Genomic DNA, 11,368 nt, shown 5'->3' on the forward strand with positions numbered 1-11,368 from the left:
TATTGATGTATCCTTTTTTTTTTAGTTGTATTTGAATGTATTCGAGCTCCGATTAGCAAGGTTGCCATCGGTCCTCGCCGAGGCTGAATGTATTAGACTGTATTTTAATGTATTTGAGCTGTCGTCGACTAGTATTTCACTGCTATAGAGTGTATTCGGGTGTATCAAACAATGACAGGTAAATTTGTATACAAATAAGAAAAATTCAGATACACCGTATTTATTCGGAAAAATTGTATACAAACATATGTATATAGATCATTCAAACAACACATACAGTCAAATAGATCTAGTTTGCCCAAAATACAATCAGTCAAATACATTGAACTTATATTTACACTAAAAAAATGATGAATACACTCAGATCTGAGATACAAGAAGGAGAAGAAGCCATGGAATACACTTAAATATACTCGGATTTGAGATACAAGAAGAAGAATGATGAGCAGGTGTATTTGCTCAATTTGGGATTGTCTCCACTCCTCAAAAATGAATACAAGCCTTAGATCCAACCCCTCAAAGATTTGCTCGCTGGTGGAAGAATTCTGTTGGTGACTCGACAATGACGATGGCGGATCTCATCATCACCGCTTTACGGTTCTCGTCTTCGAGATCTAGTTCTTCTTCATCTTCTTCATGTACTGTTTCTTCTTCTACGACATCGTTTTCGTATTCTTCTTGTTCAACATCAAGTTCTTGTTTAATCTCTTGTGGTTCTTCAACTTGTTGTGTGGATTCTAAGCTGGTTTTTTTGCTTCTTAACATGGTGAATATTGAGGCAGAGAACACAGAGAATGGAAATTAGGGTTCACTAATTTGTGGCTAGGGTTTCGGTGGAGAGAGAAGATGATAAAGAGGAGTATGGGTTTAAGAGAGAGGAAAGGGGAGAGAGAGAGAGAGAGAGAGAGAGAGAGAGATGTGAGGGAGAAACTTCATACAGTAGAATAACTCTATGTATTTGGTATAGCTATCATATGTAAATTAGAAAATCAATGTAGCTATGAAATATAAATAAATTAAAAAATAGTTATTGTGAATAATACTTTTTAGAGATAGCTATGACAAGTAAATTTTGTTTGTCAAATTGACCTTTTGCACTTTTGGCCCTATTTTGTGCTGGTCTTAATTTTTTCTCTTCAAATTCGAACTTATGTCTATAGGGGCATAAGTCCTTTAAAGGGCGCTGACATGACTCGTGGATATTATAATGCGTAACTTATGCCTCTATAGATATAAGTTCGATTTTGATGGACAAAAATTAAATACCAGCCCATTTGGAGGATAAAAATTAAAGATCAATCCATTTGATGGACAAACCGTGCAATTACTACCTAGCGAACCCAATTTTTTATTTTTTTTTATTTTATAATCTCCTTTTCTTTTTTTCTTCTTTCCTTTTCATTGTTTTTCCATATATGTTCAGTGGTTAGAAATATAACTGACATAGCATAAATTTTTCCTCTCCATTTTAAATCTTTCTTCCTTTTTTATCCTTTTCCTTTGTTTCTCTAACTGATACTGCATACTTTTTTTCACCATTTTTTTCTCCTTTTTTATTTCTTTTTTTAATATCAGCGATCAGAAAATAACTAATATAATATGCCTTTTTCTTTATTTTTTCTCCTTTTCATTGTTTTATTAGTTTTTCATTCGTTTTATCTCTTCTTTTTTTAACCTATATAAGTGATAAAAAAAAAACTGATATAATATGATATCTTTTATTCGTGATTTTTCTCTCCTTTTTTTCATTTCTTTATCTCCTATTATTTTTCTCTATATCTGATCAGAAAATAACTGATTGTCATAGTAGTATACCAAAATGATTTATAAATATACCAAATAGGTATATACTATTTTATGTGTATTCCTACATCTACTTCTGGTGCAGGGAAGAATAATTTTGGGAACTCCATCAAATTAAACATCTGGTCTAAAAAGTATTTGAAAGAACTATGAGAAAAATTAGAAAGAGGACCAGTTACACTACACTGTTAAATTGTGTTTTATAATGTAGCAATACACTATTGCTGCAAACCATATATTGTAGAAGTATAATATTGCAGCATATTATTGCAGTAAGCTATATAATAATGCAGTAAACTGTATACCATAAAAGTATACAAAATATGAATCGCATATTGATGTGTAAGTTGTACACCATACAATAAAACAAAAAGGCATACTAGTGTTTAATTTCATTGTTGCAAATCTTTTGGCATTATAGTATTATACCAGTGTTATATCAATATAACAAAACTGTATATTAATGTTCTTCATTCAACTTCAACAAGCTCTTCGAGTCTTTCTCAAAACCTGTTCACACAAATTGTAGAAATCGACTCCAAATGAGCGAAAATTTTAACACGTCTTTCAAACAATAATCCAAACAAACCCAAATAGGACCAAACATCAACAAATAATCAAACACCCATTTGTTGAAAGATCGGGGGAGGAGAAGAACTCTCATCAGTCAAATTCTCTCTTGAAAACGAGGTAATCTTTATTTCACTCCACTTGACTTACAAAATCAATCATTCTCTTTGAAAAGAAGTGGGGAATATATTATTCCACCAACTTAACTTGAATAATATGTTGTAGTACCTAGCTACTTATAGGAGTTCTTCTAACATATACCTATTCTAGTACATGTATCATAATTTAATTCTAAACTTTTCCTATTCCCTAGTTCTTAAATAAAATAATGCATGTATCTAAGACTAACACATTAAGGGGTCGTTTGGTTGGAAACAAGTTATCCTGTGATTAATTATTCCTCCCTCCCACAGGAATAAAATAACACTACAATCCCAGAATAACTAATCCGGGGATTAGTTACACCGTCATTTTATCCCAACTAAATGTGAGATAAACTCATCTAAAAAATATAATCCGGAGATTATTTATTCTTGTCCCTTGTACCAAACGAGCCCTAACCTTCTTAATTCATATACCAGGATAATTCATGTATCACGAAAATAAAAATAAAAAATCCTTCTTCCAAGACAAGGTTCACATTTCAACACCATTTATATTTTTCAAGCTTTCACAAGTTGATATAATGGTGTTTTGAGCTCTCTTCTCTTAAATCTTCTCAAATTAGCATCTAACTACAAGTTTAAGCACTACCTTGCCACCCGACGCCACTCTTTGTCGCGTCCTCAACCCAGAAACTCTCCAACTTTTAGCCATGAGATTCCAATTAGAACCTTATCAATGTAAAATTATGTAGAAGAAACAAGAGATGTATTTTGTGCTGTGATGGGTGGGCGGTTAACTACTTTTGGCGGAGTAAATATTTTGTATAACTATTTTAAATGGTAAAAATAGGTACTCCCTCTGTCCCAAAAAGATTGTCTTTCTTTTCCTTTTTGATGCATTAAAAAGATTGTCACATAAATATCAAGGCATGTGTTGGGACCATAAATTTAGTTTTTATTTATTTTGAAGCTTTGTGTTTCGTTAAAACAATCTTTTGGAACGGAGGGAGTAATATTTTTGGATTGAGTAGGTGTACAGCGTAAAAATTCCACAAAATAAGGGTGTGTTTGGTATGGACAAAAATATTAATTTTTAATTTTCTCATCTATAGAGGCCTTAATATTTTTGAAAATATTTTTTAAGAGCCTTGACAGGTCCCTCCGCATCGACAAGCGCCAAAAGTCTCCTAAAGATTTGTGGCGGGTGGAGTCGTACCAGTGATCTTCCAAAAGAACTTAGGGAAGGACAAATATTAAAGAACCGACAAATATTTTCAAATCTGGGCCCGCCAATACGGAAGATGCTAGCTGTTATGGACATGTTGCCTTGAACCCAACACATATGAGTTATCTTTTACACAGGGACTTGTCAAACTCGGAGTTCTTTGAAAGAAATCGACACACTCTCTTTTTGTATAAGGTACTCATCACACTCCGATGGATCGTTTGGTAGGAGAATAAGTTATCCCATGTAGATGGGATTGGGTAGGATAAGATGGGATTACTAATCCCACCCATTATGTGGGATTACTAATTCCATCTTATCCCACCTTTTATCCCATCTACATGGGATTGGATAGGATATAAAAAAGATTATCCACCAACCAAACATAGGATTAATTCCAATCCCATTGAATTAATAATACAGCCCATGCTATCCCTCCTACCAAACGGCCCCCGAGTTCTTTCAAATAACCTGCACTAGTCTCTCTTTACACATGGAACTCATTATTCGCAAATTTCTCCTATAAAACAAGACATGCATGCCCCTCTTCACATAAAAGACTTCCCACACTCGAAGTACTATCAACATGGATCAACATAAGGGCACAAAATTGATTCGGGATTTCGGAGTTGCCGCAGGCGCAAAGTACATCCGAGAGCAAAATAAAAAGAAAGAAAAAACAACTTTCATTTATTCATAACAACGACGACATGACTCCTCACAAAAACATTTAAATTTTTTTTTAAAAAAAAGGCTAACAATTATGGCCCTCGGGAACCGCACCACCATCATCATCATCCTCCCGAAGAGGGAGCGCATCCCAGGGTCTTTAAACGATAGGAGAAGCTTTGATATAGAAAAAAGTCATACTCGTCAACAACAGACCGAGCTTTGTCACAGGTAAGAGTCTTCCTCAAGAAACTCGCCATGGCATCCTTGGAAACCTTAAAAAATGATGTGCAGAAGCAGAAAATACCTCAGCCTCGAGCCCTTAGATGCGGCACCTCAAGGCATCACCCTCAAAGAAAACCTCACTTTCATTGCCTAACAAAACATCCTGAGAAGTGGACAGAAGGCCAACTATGGCGCAAACATCTGAAACTTCCTCCATAACCTCTCTAACGATCTTCTTCCAAGAACCAAAGGTCCCCTCCATATAGGAACGAGCAACCTCTTCCGCCTCAAGACAACTTTCAACTTCTCGTCCTTTTTTGTTATCACCTTACGGCCTTGGACGACTTTTCATGCGCGATCAATAAAGCGTGAGAAGAGGCGTTTCTCTCTATATAACTTTTTCACCTCTTACTCCAGAAACATAGCAGCCAAAGTGTTATAACAAAGGAAAAAGCAGAAAATTGTCAAACTAAAGTAGAAATGAGAAACAACATATTACCTGGAATGAACGTGAAACAAGTTGAGCCCCCCGCCGAGAACACCCAGCGACCGGATGCATTAGGACCCGCACAAGGTCGGGGACGTGGTCATTCCCGATAGAATACGAAGAGGGATGGGAAATAGTGACAGCCTTCCTGGCAGAATTCGACTCAAGCTTCACCACAACATACTCTCTAGTTCCCCCGCAAAACTCAAGAGCCACTGAGCTAACATCACGTGGGTCCGTAAACTGGCCGCTTGAAAGAAGGTGGGACCTTTGAAGGAAGTCTCCTATTCAAGGCCAACGAAGATCGCAAAGGCAAAAGAAGATAACCATCGGCCAACCATACTTAGAGTGAGGTAGGATTTCGAGACAGTACCCTGGTTTTTTCCCTGGATAGAAGCTGACCCCAAAATCACCATCCACAACCACTCGCCGCTTTCCTCCTTATTGTAACTTATCTGTTACGTGACCGACGTTAGAGCTACGATCAACTTGAACAGTCACTGACGGCTCGCCAACCTACTATTGCTCCCCTTGCCTCTTCCAAATGTTCGTTAAGGGGAAAGGCTTCTTCGGACGTTTTGTAAGGGTTTGGTACGGTGGTAAAATTCAAACAACGTTTGGCCTTCTAATCCCTCAGGCCACGGATCGACCACATTGAGGTTCATCCTGATTGAGAAAACTCTAGGGAAAATCATGGCTATGGAAAGCAAATTTAATAACAAGATTCAAGAAAGACGAGAAATACGAGGAAAAAATATTGCTTTTATAGGATATGATAACGCACTTTCAAGGTGGCAGAAAAATACATATGAAGGAGAGATTCAACATTACAAAGCAGACTTATAATCCAAGCCGGCACGGTCGCCAATGGAAAGACCCAACCTGCAAAAAAGACACATTTTTAAATTCAAAACTTGGAGCACTTTTCGATTTGGCGGCTTCCAATTACCAAGGCAAACCTGATTCAGCCTTAGCAAATAGGGGATTAAATATGATGGTAAGAAATTGCACATGCCAGTGCGTCGAACGTATGGACTCCAGATTGAAAACCGGAGATGGCCTCCACAGGATGACCAAACACCCAAGGGCTAACCGGCATACAAGCCCCTTGCAGGCTGAGCATCCACCCTTCGGAACAACGTGGTGGACCTATCTAGCTACCTTTTACCGAGTCCAAGGGGAGAGACCACACGTCTAACCAACTCCCTCAACAACCTCCTCGAGGTCGGGGGAGAGGATGTCGGCCCAATAGCTGAATCAGTTCAGAAGACTACTGAACACCTACAAGTCAGTCTTGGATCACAAACAGTCGGACAACTCTAAATAAGAGGGAGTTGGTAATAAAAAGGGCATAAAATGTCCGCGGACTATCTCAAAAGGTTTAAATATAATCTTCGTTCACCTATTTGGCTAATAACATCCACCGGCCCACCTTTCTGACTCATTTTTGTGTTGTTAAAACTGACATGCATCTTATTTATTTTTTAGTTGTTAGAAAAAAAAAATTGTTTTTTTCTTTCTTTTTTTAAAGTGACAATTGAGGCTTAGATCTGTCAAAAAACATACAATTTATTTTATTTGTTCATGAAAAATTATTTTATTTGTTCGCCACAAAAACTACGAAAAATAAAACTATTATTCTATTTGTTCACCAAACTTGGTCATAAAACATATAATTATTTTATTTGTTCACCACAAATAGGAAAAAAAATAAAATTAATTTGTTATGAACAAAAACAATAAAAAATAAAATTAAGGTTACTAATCGGTTCATCAAATTAATTTGTTATGAACAAAACAACAAGAAATGAACAAACAAAATATTTTTGTTGTTTTTATGGACAAATAAAATATTTTGTATGTTTTATGACAAAGTTAGTTGTATTAGGTGGCTACGAATTTAATTAAAAGAAAAAAGTTTTAATGTCGTCCAATACGGATACGACACATAATAAATAATAATTAAAAGAATTATACCAGAGCGTAAGGCAAATCTGAGCCTCAATTTTCACTTTAAAAAGAAAAGGAGAAATTTTTTTAGAGAAATTTAAGAAGTAATTTAAAATAAATGAAAAAGAAGTTTGTTAGTTTTTTTACGGTAGCTAAAAAAGGTGAGTGAAAGAGTATTTTTAGCAAAATAGATGGATGAAGGGTTTAGACTTTCAGAGATAGTCTAGGGGCATTTTTGGCCTTTTTTGGTTTGGGAAATGCCCCATTGAACTTTTCATAGTTTTTTCTCTATTTTGTACTAACTAGTGAATTATCCGCACTTCACGCGATCATAAAATATCTCATTAAATTTACGGAATAACGTATTTTCTCATATTCAAATACTAAAATATATTATCACTTCAGACAAAAATAAAGACGACGACAACAACAATAATCTCACGAAAAGAAGCTCCATTAATTTTTTTAGGAGAAGTTTATATCATCTAGTGAAAGAGTTGAAGCATACAAATTAAGGAGAAACGACCACGGAAAAGTGTCGCAAGCCTACAACACACAAACAAATGAAGTCTGGTCGATAAACCACAGAGCACAACAATAATAATATGGGTAACGGAAGTTAATACTTATTTAGGGGGATGACTAATTAAAAATATGGCCCGGATACCGTATTAGAGTTTCTTTGGCATCAAACAATAATGTTAAAACTTCTCTACCTGCAACAGTAGCAACAATGCAGTTGTCTCAAAATAAATAAATAAACTCAACAATAGTCGTCTTTCAAATTCCTCCTTTTACATACATACTAGTAAAACTACCCGCGCTTCGCACAGACACAAAATACATCATCAATAAATTTATAAAATGATGTTCTTTAACAATTTTTTGAGAAAGGAAGAAATAAAAAATTCAGGTAACCTCGATTTTGATTTTAATGAATGAGTTCTGTGCTAAAATTGAGGGTAAAACCCAAAGATATTAGATATCATTACATTGTAAAGCAGTTAAAAAAATAAGCTAAAAGACGACCTTAAACTTCATAACTAAGACTAAAAGCAAAAACTCAACTGAATATTTCTACTACAAATTTTGGTAGTCCTCTCTTTCAGAAAATTTCTTCTCCAGCTTCTTTTTTCATCTTCCTCGTGTGTCATCCTAGATTTCCATCACAAGTCAAGACCTAAAGAGAAAATGGGTAAGTAGCTTAAGGAGTGGACTTGTGCATACAAGAAATAAGTTGACATTAACAGTTGATTCAAAAGTGAAAATAAAACTATCTTCGTTGGTGTGTATCTCTAATTTCTAAAGCCCTGACTTTTCCGTCGCTTCAACTTTCTTAAGCATCCATCATCGTAAGTATATGCCAGACTCAAGCTCAACCACAATAACCTACAAAAGATGAAAATGAAAAATAAAAACCTAGCTAGCTTTAAAAAAAATGAGATATACATCAACACAATGTGAATAGACTTCAAAAGAATGCCTTAAAATATACAACATACCTATATAATCGAAGTGTCCAAGAACTCCCCTGAAAAAACAGTAGAGCAAATACTTTTTTGTTCTTTCTTTATTCTTGTTTTGTAGCTCTCCAGGATACTTTTTACTCCAATATGTCTCACGTCTTTTGAGGCATTTGTGAATCGTTCCTAACTTTTTCGTGCGTAAACAAACATCTACCGTACTTAAACTCTATCAATCCAACTTGAATATTGTAGATGAAATTTATGAAAATTGACTATCGTTAGCAGCACTTTCCGATTTGTTACTTCTAACTTCATTTGAATTTAGATCAAGAGCCCTTGAAGCTCTTTCAAGTATTTCTTTCGATAATGGGTCTTGAAATGAATCGCAGTCTACCTCGATTTCTCATCAATGTTTTTTCACTCTTTTCTTTTACTTCGACGGAATTTGAAATAAAATCCATATCTCATTGTGCTCTTTTCTCATTTGAGTTTGATTGATTGGACCTAAACTTTTATTTACCAAAATATCCTTTTATTAGATTAACCCCAAGTTTTCTTCTAACGCTATGCCGAGAGTATGACATCGTGTTGAGAGGAATTCAAATCTACCTAAGTCTACTATGCAGATATTATTTGTGAAACAAAACAATCACTAAAGCATGATATGGACCCATCAATTTGTTTAAACTAAATTTACCTCAAATCCCATCAATTTTTTATTTATTTTTTAAAATCATCATAGTTCATGCCTCCTTTTGCGTATCACTCTATTTGACTTTTATAAACACACTTGCAAAATTATGAAGCATAATCATATAGTAAGTACCAATAAAAAAATACTACAAAGCAAGCAAACACAAATATACAGATGCATTTATGAATTTGAAGCGAAGGTAAATGACTCGAGGGATCTAATAACTGATCGATATCATATATATATATGTAACAATAACAGAGATAAGGTAAGAATGGACCTTGAGTATTCAAATTTTATTTAGTAACAACAGAATCCCAATAAATGTAGCTTCGTTTCAACACTAAAACAGTGATTGAAATCTGACAGCGAACTCGACCGAAACAGTGAACCAACAACCAGAACTCAAGCCTCGAACATAAACCTTTCGCCGAAGCTCCAAACGTAATCTTGACAGAATGTGAAATATGCGTTTGACAGAAGGAGATTATTTCTCCGTTTATAGAGAGACCAATGGTGATTGAGTTTTCCAGGAATAAATAAGAAAAGACAATAATGAACGTATGAGTTGTAACACCAGTTCTTAAAAGATAAGTGGGCTAACAGTTACTTTGGGCTGATTAGACAAGGGAAATCTACATGGTATAGCTAACATTAGATCTTATTTTTATTTAGCATTTATCTTTAATTTATTTACACCTCAAGTAAAGATATCAATTACATTCCATAACTAAAACATACAAAATAGGTTAAAATAAAAAAGCAACCCCGTATCCACATTTTTCTCTCTCCTCCCTCCTTCTCCATCCCTTCGCTCTCAATATCGTCACGACTCGGTCTCGCTCCTCATTGTCACCACTATTTCATGCGAGAAAGCAGACGGAACATACAACCCTGTCGAAGTGTGACGATGTCTTTCTTTCCTCATCGTTGGTTTTCAAATAATGAGCTCGATGACGAGGCAATATGCACAAGCAAATATATTGATTTTCAAATTGATGGGGAATATCCACAAGCAATACATTAATGTTCAACAATGAACTCGTCGAAGTGTTCGTAACATTTAGAAGCTAAGTTCCTAAATGGCGATCGACGAGCCCGGTTAGCAAGACTAGATTTCCTCGTTCGTTTGTACTAATCCTAGATTGACAACAATTGTAACAAGAATGTTATCCTTATGGTACATTTAAACACTCACGATCCGAGACCTATCGAGGATTTGTGTGACAAGTGTTCCACGAAGGAAGGTCTCAAATTGTTAAGCGGGTGCATTTGCGAGATTCGGCAAGTTCTTGCGGTAGAAGTCTTGTTGTTGTTCGCCGTCCTCTCTTCTCCCTCACGACGACGACGGCTTACAACTCCGCCTCCAGAAGTGGTCGGATCCGACGGAAACGGTCGGATACGTCGAAATGGGTTTCTATTTTTGAATACAATCCAGTGTTGATGACGACGACGATGACAGCGGTCAGATCTGAATGGGAACAATCAAATCTTGAAGTGTATTTGTTAATTTTATTTCTTGTATACAAATGAATACATCGAATTTTGAAGTGTATACAAATGAATAGAGTGAAATTTATTTCTTGTATTCAGTTTTTGAGTGTATTCGTTAATTTTTTTTAGTGCAATTTTTTGTGTTTTTGATGTTTTAGTTAAGTACATCTGATTTGAATACAACAAAATCTGAATTGAATACAGCAAAATCTGACTCAACCGAATTTTGAATACAATCCGATTTCTGAATACAATCAACCGTAAAGAAACTACCTTAGCCGTTATTAATCGTAAATTTACGAAACGTAATTAACTTAAAATGTAGCTATGCCCAATTTAAAACCCCTAAATGTTAGTCATTTATGTAAAATTCCCATTAGACAAACAGTTAGTTGGGCTTAATTGCAAGTGTTACGTGGGCTGATGTATTCGTTGATGTAATTAATCCAAGTCAATTAGCTAGTTAATTATTGTCTTTCTATTTTATATAGTGAAAATGAAGAGGAAAATGCCACAAAAAAGGAGAAAAAGGATAAATAAAAATGCTGGTCATAGAGAGATGTCACAGCACCTTGTATATGGCTAGTTTTATATTATATATAGATAGATTATCCAATTGAGATTACATTACAAGTCAGAGGAAAAACAATACTCATCATAAACCCAAAAAGGGCATCTATT

The 11,368-nt window shown here is 35.2% G+C and overlaps 1 long non-coding RNA gene across 1 annotated transcript; it reads right to left on the minus strand.

Moving 5' to 3' along the window:
- Nucleotides 1-7,874: 7,874 nt before the first annotated feature.
- Nucleotides 7,875-9,329, minus strand: LOC132062978 (uncharacterized). The gene is made up of 2 exons (XR_009416291.1): nucleotides 8,536-9,329; nucleotides 7,875-8,422 (listed from the first exon to the last, which is right to left on the minus strand). It is a non-coding gene; the product is annotated as an uncharacterized LOC132062978 (long non-coding RNA).
- Nucleotides 9,330-11,368: the final 2,039 nt, after the last annotated feature.

Source organism: Lycium ferocissimum, chromosome 7 (assembly GCF_029784015.1).
Source record: "Lycium ferocissimum isolate CSIRO_LF1 chromosome 7, AGI_CSIRO_Lferr_CH_V1, whole genome shotgun sequence".
In the NCBI taxonomy this organism is placed as follows: domain Eukaryota; kingdom Viridiplantae; phylum Streptophyta; class Magnoliopsida; order Solanales; family Solanaceae; genus Lycium; species Lycium ferocissimum.